The 13,757-nt window shown below is 36.6% G+C and overlaps 1 long non-coding RNA gene across 1 annotated transcript in view; it reads left to right on the top strand.

Annotated features, from left to right (window-relative positions):
• The first annotated feature begins 1,430 nt into the window (after positions 1–1,430).
• Positions 1,431–13,757, top strand: part of LOC145987682 (uncharacterized) — a 28,225-nt gene continuing 15,898 nt past the window's right edge. Inside the window, exon 1 of the long non-coding RNA XR_014441682.1 lies at positions 1,431–1,675. This is a non-coding gene — a long non-coding RNA (uncharacterized LOC145987682). The remainder of the gene's footprint in view (positions 1,676–13,757) is intronic.

The raw sequence follows: 13,757 nt of genomic DNA, 5'->3' as shown, positions 1-13,757 counted from the left end.
ATCACGAATCTGTTGTAAAAAACCGGGGGTCACGTCTGGAAATTGTACATTTTGATGAAAAATTGTTTGTTAGCACCAAAAACCATCCACGGGTAGCCCCACAAATCATTGACGTTCACAAACCATTGACGTTAGCCCCAAAAACCATCCACGGGTAGCCCCACGAACCATTCACATAAGGTTAGGTTCCATTAGCACTCATTGCACCCCTAAATTCATCGAAAAAATAGGGATCGTACTAGAATTGAACATCATAAATCATTTTCTTGTAAAACAACGGCGTGGTTGGACACAATGACAGGAGATTACATTTTTGTTCGTAAAACTACGCATATACACCTATATATATAAAAAATTCAATCGGCTTTTTTTCAAATTTTCAGACGTGACCCCCGGTTTTATTCTACAGATTCGTGATTAGGAGGTCAAAATTAGTTAGTATACCGAAAATTAACAAAATTGGAGACTTTCTCTATATTGTAAATTCGCTCCTCTATTTCCTGTAAGAACCATACATGTAACACTAATTACAAGATTGGTATACGAAACGTCATGTTACATTACAATGTATTACATTTTATACATTATTAATACAAAATATAGATAACAATTGATATATAGGTAACTTATATCCATGAAAGTAAACACTCGTATTAAAATTAGATGTACTGTGTCATCTTTCTTCCTTGTTCCATATGAATGTACACTACTATTTGGTTTAAGGATCAATATATATTTCTCTTCGGAAATATTAATATTTCATATAATTATATAGAAACATGGTAATGGTAAAATCTTTAGGCTTCTAAACACGATTCACGATAATTGGCACCAATTATTTTTCTAACGACTCTTTTTTGTAAAATAAACAACCATTTGGCACCAGGTGTGTTTCCCCAAAACATTCCATATCTCAATCTTGAGTGAAAATTTTGTATGTTGTACTTATAATATCATTATTAATTTTTAGTATAGGTTTAGGACAATTTTTCATTTTTATATATGGTACCAGTTAGATATATGGAATAATATATAGGCAGTTTTTGATCTAGGCTATTCAAAATTATCTTATTTTCAATACACCATTGTGTCAAGTCGGTTAGTCCTTTATTTAGTTATGATTCTTCAGTTATGCATCAATGATAAAGCTTGAAACATGACAATTTCTACGTGCAAACACTATGGCATTGTCAATATGTAATTACACGGCTGCACATTAACAGCCTTAAAAACAAACCTTCATTCGCTTGTTCGTGGCAAATCTACGATCAAATGACTATCAACTTTAGAAGAAAACATTAATTAAAACAAATAAAAAACAATAACGATGTCCAAAGTCGACAAGACAATGTTGACAGGGATAAAAAAAAGAAGAAGAATCGTATGGGTAGCAGAAAGAACATTCCAGAATCTCGATACTTACGAAATTTATTGCGCAGCAAGCATATGCAAAAGGGGGGGGGGGGAAGGAAATCAGCTGATCGCAGTTTAACTTTTATACAACGCAAAATCGGAGTTCAGCGTGATTGCAGATCAATTTTCCTCGCTAAACGAAGATCAACAGTTTTATACAATCGGGCCTACGAAATGCATTCGATTTTGAGAGAACAACGTACGCTAAACGGCCCGCTCAATAGATATATATTATTATTATTTCTATTATTACTGTACTGTGGTAAGTATTTGAATTCTTCATTTCTTAATTCTTATATATTTATATTGTCGTGTCGTGGTGTAAATAGCCAGTAACATGTATTTTCGTAAATTTATACAATCATATTTCCAACACCATGTAGCAATATCGTAAACATTGCTCTGTTCTAATTTACCTTGCACGTAATATATGCAGTGGCGTACGCAAGGGGGGTAACCGGGTTTATTAAAATTTCAGTAACCACAAAACGTCCCTTATTTTCGTATTTTTAACATATTCATAGTTAAATCTCAAGACACTGTGTAAGAGATTCTTAGCCAAGACGATCTTGGGAAGATAATCTCGTCTTGAGACAGTGTCGTTTCATAGTCGTATCTTGAGAAAACTCTTGGCTAAGATCCTCTCTTCCCAAGATCTCGATCCTGAGATGCCATTGCCTGAAGGGCTACCAACTTAAAAGAAATCCAAGAGAAATTGTCAAAAGAAACAACAAAACACATTTTTAAATACATTAATAAATTACGTGAAGTTATGAAGAGAGTCGTAAAAGTACATTTATTTCGATAAGTGATGATTTTGTTACATAAGATGAAGTACTTTCCTGGCTTTGTATGTTTTTCTTGGGTTAACGATAGGGTGGTATGTTGGTAGTAAAACAAAAGAAAATCACGCAGCGGTGTGCTGTCAAGACGTAAATTCACAGCAGGCGCTGTGCTGTAGCTTTATGTTTTGTTGTTCATATACGTTGATGAAAGAGAAATAAGAACAACAAAATAATTATCTACTCACGGATTAAAACTTATAGATACTAGAGTTTGGACTCAAATTAAAAATTAGCCAGTAATTAGTCTACATAGAAACGAGTTACATCAAAACTCGGCAGCCTCCCCGATGGCGCAGTGGTAGCGTCGTCGCCTTGTAATCTAGGGGTCCCGGGTTCGATACCCGGTGGAGGTACAAGTGGTTCGGATCCCACTTTAAACTGTAGGTCCAGTCCCAATTAGCCTTACTGTGCATAAAGTGGACTTAAAACACCAAATCAATCAATCAATCAAAACTCGGCGTACTAAATTCTGCGTTAATCTATGCTACGCAATTTTTTTACGCTCTATAACTTAGCGACATCGAGATCCATCGACATCCAGGAAAACGCTGCAGTGCATCGGCGCGCTCAAGGTTGCCAGGGGTACGAGAAAGTTCTCGCCGATATAAAATATTCTCGCAACAATTACAAGACGGAGCGACTGTCATTTACGTGGGATATACCTGATACTTTGTGTAACAATATGAAGTAAAAAAAAAAGAGCTTACGCGTCTTTTTATATTTGTTATCACACCGGCGGAAATTTCAAAGAATTAAGTATCAGGTATATCCCACGTAAATGACAGTTCACTCCGTCTTGTAATTGTGGCGAGAATATGATATATCGGCGAGAACTTTCTCGTACCCCTGGCAACCTTGAGCGCGCCGATGCCCTGCAGCGTTTTCCTGGAGGTCGATGTCGGTAAGTTATAGAGCGTAATTTTTTTTTGTCTTGAGATAAAAGTGTCCCCCCTTTTTTTTTGCATACGATCGCTCTCTTTGAAATTCTATAAAAAAGAAATGGGTGGTCTGATTCTAATGAAATTTTATTACGGTGCAACCAGGAAGGTTTTGAACAATTCTTAATTTTCAGATTTTTAAAATTTGTCAAAAAACTATTCTTATCAATTTTTGCGAAACTACTTCTCTTATAGTATTGTAGTCCTACAAATACAATTTTGGTCTTGCTTTGAAGGTCTTTGCATCTGTTTTTCAAATCCATTATCATTGTCAATTCACATTGCAAAATAGATTTTTAATCAACGGAGTACAGGGTGTCTACCAAAATAAAAAATCCAAAATTCTTGATCTTTCTTCCCTTTTTCTTAACCTTATTTAATCGCTCACTACTTAGGCATAGTTGCAAATTTAGATATTTTTATTCAATGAAAAACCCTTACCAGAAGGCCGGTGAAGATGAAAACTGAAGCTGTGCTTGACTTGCTTTAATTATTAATGCATGTAAAAATTAATGCTCCAGATATCTTAGATGGGGAATGGCCACATTACGTTATGTAATATTTTTACAAAACTTTATGCATACAAAAATGTAATTCTTAAGAACCAAAGTAAACAAATTTTAAACACAACTCAATATAATTTAAATTTCCAAATATTCAATATTATCATATCCCAGGACAGGTATATAACAATTTAACTCGCTACACTGTAAAAAAATAATAATAATTAAAAAAATAGCAAACATTCTTGACCACAAGCATGATTTCTTGAATATCTTGACTGGTAGACAGCCTGGAGTAAATATGTACATGGAACGTGTCCAACACTGTTAGCACTAAGAGCCTGCAGTTTCTATGGTTCAACGGACATTGCCGCATTGATATGTGCAAGAACCATTTCAATTCAACTTTTTTGGGACACAAATTTGATACATTATATATTAGAAAAATCAATTCATTCGTGAATATATATCCATAAGCATAAGATAAAAAAAAAGTTTTAGTTGAGCAAAATGGGCATTTACAGCTGCAGGCATGCATTTGAGGAATCTTATGAACTTGAAGGTTACCAACCTTACCACTCTTTCACTGTAGCATCAATCTGTTTGAACATAATTTCCTTACATCAGTCTAATACTGGGATGCTTCTCCATTTTCTACACAAGTATCAATTTGCAACAAATGAGAAAGGGCTATCTAGTCCAAACTTACCTGCACATTGCCATGTTCTTTTCAGAAAACCATAGAAGATAGAACAGATGTTGTTCACTTTGTTAATATTTACAATTTTTTTCCTGAAATCTACTTGATGTCCTCTTTCCACATACATAAAATAGAAGAAATCATGAAAGAAACTAAAAACTTCGGTAAATATCTGATATTCCCCGGACACCTATAACTTCTTCGTTTTGTCAATTTTTGACATTTGTATTTACCTATCTGCTTCGTGGAACATTCTTTAATTCATTCACGTTTTTTTGATCAAAGTAATTGTACTTTTTTTTAATAAAAGTGTTTTTGTAACTGAAGAACGTACGTTTCCGCAAATGGTTTGTGGGGCTATGTGTCGATGGTTCGTAGGGCTATGCGAGAATGGTGTGTGGGGCTACACATGTTTCTTTCGAAACCAATTTTTAACTATTGTAACCTAAACGTGACCCTACCTAACCTAACCTTACCGGGAATCGTTCGTGGGGCTATGTGTCAATGGTTGAATTTCCGCTATGAAACATTCCCACATCACACAAAACACCTTCCAGATGTTAAACAATGCTACAGGAACTTATTACCGTTAAGTAGTTTCTTCTGTAAAAATGAAAAAATCTGTCCGGGGAATATCAGATTAGTACCAAAACTACTTCCAAGGATTCGAAATCCCAAGCGGAATACTCATAATGAATTCCAACAATGTGCATATAAATTGTTCACTCCTATTCTCAAGAGTGTAAGCGAAATGCAATGACATAATTTGACACAGTACAAGTAAAATTCATCAACGAAGAAAGCGTAACATCTAGAAGTTGGAATTTCAAATGGGTGATTACAATACACGTGAACAAGATATGCGGAGCGATTATAGCTTGGCATTTATGCGCAAAATGAGTGTATAGCAAAGGACATCAAATATTCATTATATGTTAAGGGCTAAACTTTTGAAAGAAGATAACAATACACTGGGTGTGTTTTTTATTCCATCATAAAACAGAAGGTACAAGATTATGGGATTCTCACATATGAGGAGATGCACAAACATTACCAAACTAATTTATCCCACTCCCTAATCACAGCCTCTCTGCCTTTGCTCATTTACGCTGTACCATAGACTATAGAAACAAAGTGAGAGTCCATGGTCACAATAAAATGTTCCAGCGAGCTATGATCAATTGAAGGGCTTGGGTGGAAAACATGGTAAGTGACATTTTGGTATTTTTGAGTTCCAAAGTAAAATGTGCCATCCTTCAATTTTAGAGTGAAATTGCCATGTCATACAATTTGCATTGGACTCGGTGAAGCCTTCTGAAATTGCTAAACACAACACAAAAACAATTTATCTACAGTATAGCTTCTAATAATATTTTTTCATAATGAACTCAGAAATGACCAAGGTGTCACTTAGCATGTTTTACACACAGATACCTTCATTTGCTTCCTATGAACATTTCTCTTGCATAAGTTACTCATTATTTTTCAAATCGTATAAGGAGCATATATTTTTTTACCCAGTCAATTAGAGTAACATTAGCTTGATGGTACACTATCATCAGGCTTTTTCCCATTAATGAATGATATCAAGAGAATTTGATGCACTTACTTACCTGAGTAACTCTCAACTGTACCAGGCTATACTGAATAGTTGAAAGCATATAATTCCTGTTGTAAATAATTTTTGGTGTGATACCACAGATTTTTATGTTACTTTTTTATCGATTGTCTATGCATGTGTGCACATGGTGCATACATACTCCCTCCCATGGATTCCAATAATACCCACATGTTACAAATTCATAAAATTGATTGATTGATTGAGTTTACTTTACTTCGCGTTTTGTGCCTCTTGGCTAATTTGCGAAGATGGGGATGAGTGACAAAATTGATGAATGGACATTCACAAACAACCTAGCCCGAGCAGGATTCGAACTCGGGACCCTTGGCGTCGCAGCGCAATGTGCTAACCACTCAGCCACAGGGTCCGTCACAAATTCATAAAAGATCCAAAGGAATTAAGATAGTTAATTTTCCTATGGACATCACTGAGAAACATTAAACTGTATAATAAATAAAATTGAAAACTAATTTACAGGTAAAGCACTAATTTATTTTGAGAATAATCTTGTTCACTGGTCATACATAAAGGAAGGTCACATTTCATTATTTTCTTTGACTCTAAAAAAAGGGGAAAGAACATAAGTTAAATGAAATTATGTTGTCCACGTATACAAAATACACATGTTTTTGGTGACATTAAAAGCATGTAGTAAAATGCATGGTTTTAAGGAAAATACAGTTTTGCAGGATAACTTTTTGATATTCTTAGTATCAATCAATAGTATCAATGCACACAGCACTTGGATGAATACGAATTTAACGTCATGGAGAATGCTAAAACAGCGTTCACAATAAAAATCAAACGAAGAGATACCCAGGTGGCATCTCATAAAACTAGGATTCCTAGCACTATAATTCACTGTCACACACACATGCTGACGCAGAAAATTGTGTGCGAGAGAAAAAGAGAAACATTGAAAACTGAGTGAATAGTCTTTGACAAAGTATAAGCTGACCACATTGTTATATTCATATGAACAGTCTATTCACAAGAAGCTCTTTTGCAGCTCACCATTGTTACGATGCACACGTGTAGGCTCTATTTCTACAGACATGATATCTGAGGTTCCTTGAAAATTTCAACATCGTCACTGTATATGATACCAATATTGTGGAAAACTGCACACGCGATAACAATGTCTCGAACTGTTTCCAAGTCTTCTGGACAAACGTGGAAAACGTCGCTTCCATATCCCAAAAGTACTCTCCACAACATTCCTCTGCTGTGCATGGGCATTGTTGTACCTCTTTCAGGATCAGTTGGTGGGTCTTGGAATGGACTGTAGAGGTATGGTCGAGCTGAGCTGAATATCCCTTTGCCATGAAGAATTGCATCTTGTCCTTTGGAATATCGAATTATCATAAATACTTCCTGCCCATCTAGCCACGAAGTCAAGAACTCCCTTTTGGGACCTGCACTACCTGAAAAAATAACAACAAAATATCCTTAAGACTGATCTCACAATTTAAAATAAGAACATGGAAAGTTGTAAAGAAAATTCATTCTACATAAATTGATGCCTAACCACAAATTAACCCAATACACATACCTGATTATAAAATGTCCATATCTTGTGCATTTTGAAATGCAGAAAATACTCATTGCTGAAGTTAATAACATGAAAATAACTGTGTTTGTAAAAGTTTTTCAGTATTATTCAAATCTAAACAATTGCTACATACTTAAAAAATATACAATTAGTTAATGTTACTATAGCACCTATCCTTACCTGCCTAAACTACTTGCATAAGTGCACACGAGCAGGATGGTAAAATTATTCTCATCAGAAAACCTGTTCAGTATTTGCTTATAAGCACATGTAGAATATGATTTATGTAAATGCATGAGTGTACTAAGAGAATATCGAAATTACAAAAGCAGAGTTTGGACCTATATTAATTTATGTCAAATAAAAATTATCTGAAGGGATACAGCCTCTTCTGTGTACACCTTTGGAATGGAAAATAGAAGAGAAATATTCATGATTTCACAATTATGCTTGTTCAAATATGTTTATGTTAAATCATATACTTTTGTGTAATCATATATACTGTAGTAATGAAATAAAATCAGTGACTACCTTCATTCACCAGGTGATGAACCAAGCTTTGGGGCTATTTTCACCAGGTCTCGTGATTTGTCACTGTGGAAATTTATTTTTAAGACACAAATATTTTCTTGTATTCTTTCTTTTGTAGTGCATGTTAGGGAGGGCAGTTAGGTATTCCATGTGTGTGTCTAAAAATAATCAGAAACTTCTATAGTGCACAGGTTAGGTAGTTTGATTAACTGTTATTGTCTTGTTTATTTTCCCAAGTTAGTGTGAGTAATTTGACATACATACATTGAAAATGTGTGAAAGATATACCTGGTCTCACCACATTGTGCCAGTAGTTGCACCCAAAATAGAAATACTAGGTACCCTTAACAATCTGTACTCCCTCAAGAAAGTAAATGCCTTGCATGGTTTATGTTAAATGTTGAGGTTTTCACAATTTTTAGTTCGCACAGATGTGTCATTGTGAAATAAAGTAGCCCGACCCTGTGGCCGAGTGGTTAGCACATCGCGCTGCGACGCCAAGGGTTCCGGGTTCGAATCCCGGTCGGGCTTGGTTGTTTGTGAATGTCCATTCATCAATTTCATCATTTCATCACTCATCCCCATCTTCGCAAATTAGCCAAGAGGCACAAAACGCGAAGTAAAATAAACTAAATCAATCAATCAATGAATGAAATAAAGTAGGTCTGTTACCTTACTGTGAAACAGCCTGAGGGCTTCGTGCAAGTGAATATAGCACCTAGCATGACATTCCACAACAGGAGCTAAAATTCTTGGTCGTTAAGTTAGGAGTGTTAGGTTTGGAGTTGACGTGTTCTTTCGCTCTTTTTGTGTGCACATAAACGGTTTTTTACTAATAAAAGGCGGCGAAAGTAACCGTAGAAGGAAGGTTTTAAATTACGCCGGTCATATTTTGGAATCAAATACATCCGTTATTTGTGTTTTCCGGGAGTTGGAAACAATTTAATATTACGTAAACATTGAAATCTGTCCATTAAAAAGAAAACAAAACACAATTCTCGAGGGAGTACATTGGGTTAACGGCCCCGAAATCCTATTTTATTCCATTATTTTGCTACACAACTGAGTAACAAATCGATGCACTACTTCAAAATCAAATAATGTTCAAGCAGAAGCAATATTATTATAATACAGGATTACACTTTTCTTTATGAATCAATAAACCGAAGAAAGAGAGGCAGTACAACCAATTAACAAGGTTTATGTTTCCTCAAACTAACATAATTACGTAGAGAGTAGTTCAATTTACATACCTGATGCAAAACTGAGGCATAAAAACTGGACAAGACAGCTGTTGCAATGAGAAAATCTTCAAAATATCCATCCTCTTCATCATAGTTTCTAACTGCAACGTCCATTTTTATTTTCTCAAGAGAACATTCTGTATCTCAAGAGACCTGTTTCGTTCTCTTGGCGAATACAGGATCTTAAGACCGAATATCGCTCTTACGCTGCCAAGAAGTGTCTATGAAACAGCGAATCTTAAGATGGATCTTGCTTGCTTGCTTGCTTGGATTCATTAATGGCCTTCACCTGTTTTGGTGACTTTTGGCCAAGTTGAGACTCTCACTTTTCTTCTTACGTGTGATTTTTTTTTGTTTTTTTTTTCGATCTAAATTGTGTGTTGAGTGGTTCTGTTAGTTGTTTCTAGACGATCACACAGTTTGGGAATGTTAGTACACAGTTAAAACATTTACTATTCTTCGCTCCTTCGAGACACACCGAGGAGTCTTCTTACTAGGTATCTTGTGCCCTGGTGGGGATGAGAAAACAAAAACATGTAGAAAATTGTATACACAGGGTTACATTTTATTACATAAATGTTAGTGTTATATATTTTTTTCCTTGTTATATGGTGATTTGGGATTTCTTTATGAACTTCCCAATGCAGTTTATGATGTGTGTATTTTGGGTAAAAACTGAATGTATTTAGTTCAGTGGGTGTTGGAATTTTCAATTGATTCACCATTAGTGAGGAAAGATATAACTAGCTGTATTAGTTGTTGTAAGAGTTGTCTCATTTCTGGGATGGTTAATAGTTGCTGATTTTGTAACATGGTTCCTATGAGGTTGTTTAATTGGGTTAGAGTGTTATACAGAGTATTTGATTGTACAGTGGGGAGTACAGATTGTGTAGTGTCTGTGTGTACTTGTTTTGTCTGTAATGTGTTTGGTGTTGGTTTGATGGATTTTTCCTCTTCTCTATGATGTGAGGTTGTGGGTTTTTCTTCTGATTGAATCTGTTGTGGCATACAATCTTTCTGTTGGGTGGTTTGATCTATAGATGTCGGCGGGTGTTGAAATCTGAAATTGGGTCCCCATTTTTTTATGCTTGTAGCATATGAGCAATCGGTTACAGGTGGTATGGCTTTCCAGCACGTAACATACGTATCTTGTCTTCTCGGTCTATTGTCAGTTTCTATGGGTTCTGGAGGAGTAATTTCTTTTCGTTGTATAGGACCTGTTCTACTATCCTTGCTCAGTGGGGGAAAACATGTGGAGTTATTAGTTGGTGGGGGTGCGTTTTGAAAATTTGGATTGTAATATCTTCTTTTTGCTTGTTGGTATGATAGATTTTCGTACGCCATTAATCTTGATATTTCTCGTTCGATTTCCCACATGTTGCATATTTTATCATTGGCAGAGTGTACCCCCCCGCAGTGGATGCATTTCTGGGTGCACAAGTATGATTCGTTGTGTTCCAGATTACCGCATCTGGGACATTTTGGCTTGCTCTTGCACTGCTTTTTTAGATGTCCAAATAGATAACATTGGGTGCATTGTTTTACATTTGGAACGCTAGGTGTTACTTGCACCCTATGTTTAAGGATGTATAGATATTTAGGTAGGGCCTGTCCTTGGAAAGTTATTTTAATCATTCGGATAGGTTCATACTTTGTTTGTCCAGTTTCTGTATTGTATATGCGTCTGGTCATTCTTTCTATTTTGAGTATAGGTATTGTTGTTTCTGTTGATTCATTAATCTCGTCTTCAGAGAATTCTAAATCTATTCCATACACAATCCCTTCCCTTTGTGTGGTACCATATGGGATATGTGCTGTAATGTTACTTTTAGTTAAGAAAAGGTGATCCTGGGTGAATTGATTAGCTGTATCCCTATTCTTGAAGAACATTTTGTATCTATTTTTTCCTACTTGGATTGTTGTATTTATGTTGTCATGGAATGGTTTTAACATTTTGCCTAATTTTAAGCCTGTGAAATATCCTTGGAATGTTGGCACAGGTTCCACCACAACTATGTATGGTCCTGGATGAGAATTATAATATAAGTTAACTGGACGTACTTGGTTTCTCTTAGTAATGTTTTCGCTATTATTGGTAGGACTATGTCCTCGTTTTTGTGCGACTCTGGTGTTACTACTGTGTGTGTCCATGTTGTTGTCTTCATCTGGGATAATGCTTAGTATTGCTTGTTTCAGTATGTCATTATTTGGGTTAAATGTCATTGTTAGTACGTAGGGAATAATATCCCCAGAATTGTGAAAATGTTATACTATTATCTACATATAGTGTGTGTGTGCGCGATTTGTAATTAATTAATACACTTACAAGGGAGGTCTAAGTCTCCCCCTCAGATTTCCATGAAACTTGGCAGGTGTATAGAAGCCCCCCCCTCAAACGTCAAGATGAGGAGAAATTGAAGTAGGGATCTGACCCCGAAACCACGTAAATAGGGCTTAGGAAGAAACAGGGGGCATAGGGTCTCTCCATACACCTGTCAAATTTCATGGGAATCGGGGGGACACAGGGGTCAGATGATCCCCACGTCAATTTTTCCTCATCTTGACATTTGAGGCGGGTTTTGCCCCCTAAAACAGTTTTTTAGCCGAAACAAAAAAAAACACGTATTTCTTCCTTTGGGCCCCTCTATACACCTACCACGTTTCATGGAAATCGGAGGTGAACACAGGGGTCAGATCCCCACTTCAATTTGTCCTCATCTTGACATTTGAGGGCAGGTTGCCCCCTAGAACAGATTTTTAGCCGAAACAAAAAAACACGTATTTCTTCATTTGGGCCCGTTTATACACACACCTGCCAATTTTCATGGAAATCGGAGGGGGCCACAGGGGTCAGATCCCCACTTCAATTTGTCCTCATCTTGACAATTGAGTGGGTTTTGCCCTGTAAAACAGTTTTTAGCTGAAACAAAAAAACACGTATTTCTTCCTTTGGGCCCCTCTATACACCTACCACGTTTCATGGAAATCGGAGGGGAACACAGGGGTGAGATCCCCACTTCAATTGTCCTCATCTTGACATTTGAGGGCAGGTTGTCCCCTAAAACAGATTTTTAGCCGAAACAAAAAAACACGTATTTCTTCATTTGGGCCCGTTAATACAAACACCTGCCAAGTTTCATGGAAATCGGAGGGGGCCACAGGGGTCAGATCCCCACTTCAATTTGTTCTCATCTTGACAATTGAGTGGGTTTTGCCCTGTAAACGGTTTTTTAGCTGAAACAAAAAAAAAACACGTATTTCTTCCATTGGGCCCCACTATACAGCTGCCAAGTTTCATGGAAATCGGAGGGGGACACATAGGTCAAATACACACTTAAATTTGTCCTCATATTGACATTTGAGGGGGGTTGCCCCCTAAAACAGTTTTTTAGCAGAAACAAAAAAACACGTATTTCTCCATTTGGGCCCGTTTATACACACACCTGCCAAGTATCATGGAAATCGGAGGGGGACACAGGGGTCAGATCCTCACTTCAATTTGTCCTCATCTTGACATTTGAGGGGGTTTTTACCCCTAAAACAGTTTTTTAGTTGAAACAAAAAAACGCGTATTTCTTCCATTGGGCCCCACTATACACCTGTCAAGTTTCATGGAAATCGGAGGGACACAGGGGTCAGATCCTCACTTCAATTTGTCCTCATCTTGACATTTGAGGGTTTTTTTTCCCATAAAAGAGTTTTTTAGCTGAAACAAAAAGACACGTATTTCTTCCATTGGGCCCCACTATACACCTGCCAAGTTTCATGGAAATCAGAGGGACACAGGGGTCAGATCCTCACATCAATTTGTCCTCATCTTGACATTTGAGGGGATTTTGGCCCTTAAAACAGTTTTTTAGGTGAAACAAAAAAACACGTATATCTTCCTTTGGGCCCGTTTATACACACACCTGCCAAGTATCATGGAAATCGGAGGGGGACACAGGGGTCAGATACTCACATCAATTTGTCCTCATCTTGACATTTGAGGGGGTTTTGCCCCCTAAAACAGTTTTTTAGCTGAAACAAAAAAATACGTATTTCTTCCATTGGGGCCCACTATACACCTGCCAAGTTTCATGGAAATTGGAGGGGGACACTTATATAACCTCCCTTGTTAGTCTTACACTTTGTAATTATATAACACTGCATACGTCGTTCGGAAAGTAAGTTCCATCATGCAATAAAATGAAAAATATAAATAGTAATATCATGATCTTTATAGGGGTGAGAATATATACATGGTACAACATTCACACATAATCGCCATAAGAATTCAAGCACGCGTCACAGCGAGATACCAAGTTCGTTATACCCCTATCATAGAACGTTTCCGCCTGAATGGAGAACCATTAGGAAACTGCAAGTTTCAGTTCTTCGTCAGTACCATAATGTTTTTGGGATTTTCGG

This window comes from Lepisma saccharinum, chromosome 5 (assembly GCF_977018435.1).
Source record: "Lepisma saccharinum chromosome 5, izLepSacc3.1, whole genome shotgun sequence".
NCBI lineage: Eukaryota > Metazoa > Arthropoda > Insecta > Zygentoma > Lepismatidae > Lepisma > Lepisma saccharinum.
The sequence above is the reverse complement of the archived record's forward strand: the minus strand, read 5'-3'. Positions and strand labels throughout refer to the sequence as shown.